General features: G+C 35.3%; 1 pseudogene; it reads left to right on the top strand.

The window, feature by feature from the left end:
- On the top strand, nucleotides 1-1,550 carry LOC101703181 (F-box-like/WD repeat-containing protein TBL1XR1 pseudogene; annotated as a pseudogene).
- The last annotated feature ends 1,831 nt before the right edge of the window (nucleotides 1,551-3,381 follow it).

Here is a 3,381-nt window from a genome sequence, read left to right as displayed (position 1 = left end):
TCTGAAGTTTTCATCTGTGCCTGGAACCCCGTTAGTGATCTCTGGCATCAGGGTTGGGAGAATCAACAGCAAGAATATGGAATTTTAGTGAAAACAGCACTGGTGGTTCCACACAGTTAGTACTTAGACATTGCATACGAGGAGGACAAGATGTTTCAAGTAACAAGGATGTAACATCTCTAGATTGGAATAGTGAACGTACGCTTCTAGCAACTGGTTCATAGGATGGATTTGCCAGAATATGGACTAAAGATGGTAATCTTGCTAGCACTTTAGGGCAGCATAAAGGCCCTGTATTTGCATTAAAATGGAATAAGAAAGGATATTTCATCCTAAGTGCTGGAGTAGATAAGACTACAATTATTTGGGATGCACATACTGGTGAAGCCAAGCAACAGTTTCCTTTTCATTCAGCACCAGCATTGGATGTTGACTGGCAGAGCAACAATACCTTCGCTTCCTGTAGTACAGATATGTGCATTCATGCCTGCAAATTAGGACAAGACAGACCTATTAAAACATTCCAGGGACATATGAATGAAGTAAATGCTATCAAATGGGACCCAACTGGCAATCTCCTGGCCTCCTGTTCTGATGACATGACTTTGAAGATACGGAGTATGAAACAAGACAATTGTGTCCATGATTTGCAAGCACATAATAAAGAAATGTATACTATTAAGTAGAGTCCAACAGGACCAGGGACAAATAATCTAAATGCCAATCTTATGTTAGCAAGTGCATCCTTTGATTCTACTGTTAGGTTATGGGATGTAGACCGAGGGATTTGTATCCATATTTTGACAAAACACCAAGAGCCTGTGTACAGTGTAGCGTTCAGTCCTGACGGCAGGTATCTATCTGGCAAGTGGTTCTTTTGACAAATGCGTGCACATCTAGAACACACAGACAGGCGCTCTAGTTCACAGCTGTAGGGGAACAGGTGGAATTTTTGAAGTTTGCTGGAATGCAGCAGGAGACAAAGTTGGAGCCAGTGCATCAGATGGTTCAGTTTGTGTATTAGACCTTCAGAAATAGTGCTACTAGTTGGGAGCCATGGACCGACTATGAATGTGTACATAGCCAAAATGACTGTCCCTGACCTATGTACTGGTATAGTCCCACTTGAACCATGACCAGTCCACTACAGCCAAATCTAAAAGAAATATATACATACCAGTGTATATAAACAAAATTGCACCCTGAAGATGACAGAGCTTTGTCACAGCTTGTGAATTCTGTTCACCAAGTGCTGGAATCTAATCTGCTGTGCCCCTAAAATAGCATTTAGAAGTTTTGGATATGAAAAACAGAAGAGAGAAAGAAATATATGTTATAAAAGCAGACCATCCATGTACCTGTTTTTGGATACTAATGACAGCCTTATTTCTCCCCTTTGAATCAGCAGACACCATGGATTATATTCTTTTTTTCCCTTCAGTAGTGAGCAGTTTGTATGTACAGAGAAAATGGACTTATAAAAACTTGCAGCAGTAGTTTGTTCTTGCTTTTAAATTTTGCTTTGGTTTAGATTATGGATGCATGAAGTAAGGGAGTGAATCAATTTCTTTATTTTTTTTCACCTTTTAAACAAAAAAAATTCTTTAAAATACTTTTATGCATTCTTTTTGAAGACATAGATGTTTGGTACATTTTATAGCTCTCACAGCATATATTCAGTTGGTGCATATTGTGAAAGAGGGAATTGGAAATTAAATGAAAACTTATGACTTTGGTCATGTCAATCTGTAAGACACATCAGTGAAAGGGTAATAGCTCTGGTTTTTTGTGGTTTTTGTTTTGTTTTTGGTGATGTGGCTTAAACACAATAGTTTCTTTTGGGGGGGACATTTCTGCCAATTAAAGACTAGGAGAGCACAACATTTTTTTTAAATACCATAGAGAAGATTCATTAAAAAAAAAATCTTCTGATATTTTGTAGCCATAACTAAATTATGGTTAAAATGTGCACTGTTGTAAAAAGGAGCAAAGTTTTGGATTTTTTTGTTTGTTTGTTTTACTCTGTTTTCTAAGAGATTAAAATGTTTCTGGATAAGGATTAGCTTCTCAAAGTGTCCATCATTCTGTGTAGAAGCTTAACTATGTAATGTAACCAAACTCCAATATTAAAAATCTCTCACGTTATTTTTCTTTATACAAAACAAGATAATGGCATATAATACTGCCATTACATGGCAAAATGTTTGCTACCTTAGTTTTAAAAACAATCTTTAAAATAAAAGACTTGCTTCAAGATGTTTTTAAATAGCAGTGATTCTTGGGCCAGGGATTTAGATTCTGAATTTTTTCAAAAGTATATAATTGCACTAACCTCCCTGGTGCTCTGAATATGCATTTGTGGTACTTGTGACTACATTTTTTCAAATATAGATAGATTTAAGCTGCTATTTTTTTCCAGTAATCACTACTATCTCATGTCTTTTACTCTGTTTATATCAAGTATTTTCTTAAAGAAGTAGGTATCAAATCTCCTCATGCTCACACAACTAAAGTAAAATATACAGATAAATGTTAGCATGAGGCCATGTGTATATATATTAACAGGGTTTGTCATGATTAAAATGATCCAGGAGTGTCAAGTTTAAAGAAAATTGTTGTCAAATTTATACCTTACAGATTTCAATTAACCAATTGCTTGTTTTCAAGCTTAGCAAATTAAAAACACTATTCCTGTCACTAATTACTTTGAGGCCTTTACTACTAAAATTTTAGCCTGTGTTCTAAGTAGAAACTGATTTAACCCAAGTAATGCAGCTTTGATTTGCATTTGTTGTTTTGCTATTTTTACAAAACAGCATTGATTGAAGCAAGTCTTGGTTTTCCTAAGGTAGGGTAGCATTTGCTATTGGTAAGAGAATAAATACACTTAATTTCACAATACATTGTTATATGTACCCCAGTTGCTGTTAGTGGGGACTTTGATACTGTAATAATATTTTTTAAAATTTACACCCAGAGAGACAGTCATGATGGTTTTGTGCCAGCTGTTTTTAGGGTTTTGGATCACATTAGAGATACTTAGAACTTATTACCCTGTGACTTATGTAGGAAACCTAATATGCTGAGTATCTGGCACTTGAAATCCTCCTTTTCTTGCTAGAGGTCCACATCTATGGTTGACCTCTGTTGTTGTTTAAAAATAAATAAATAAAAATTTAAAAATCTGTGCAATAATTTTTAAATGTGCTCCCAGGAATAGACACAAATGTTTTGAGTATGTTTAAGCTGCATTTTCCTTTCGCGATGCATTTGTCAATTGCACTGAACTTAAATCTGAACGTCAGAGGTGATTATTGATAGTTACTTTTGATTTTTGAAATGGACAGTTTATTCATTTGCATAGTTATTGACTTTTTTCCC

Source organism: Heterocephalus glaber, unplaced genomic scaffold, assembly GCF_053883595.1.
Source record: "Heterocephalus glaber isolate CG9 unplaced genomic scaffold, H.glaber_assembly_v1.0 deba00001608, whole genome shotgun sequence".
Taxonomy (NCBI): domain Eukaryota; kingdom Metazoa; phylum Chordata; class Mammalia; order Rodentia; family Bathyergidae; genus Heterocephalus; species Heterocephalus glaber.
Note: the sequence above shows the minus strand (reverse complement) of the source record. Positions and strands in the feature narration are given on the sequence as shown.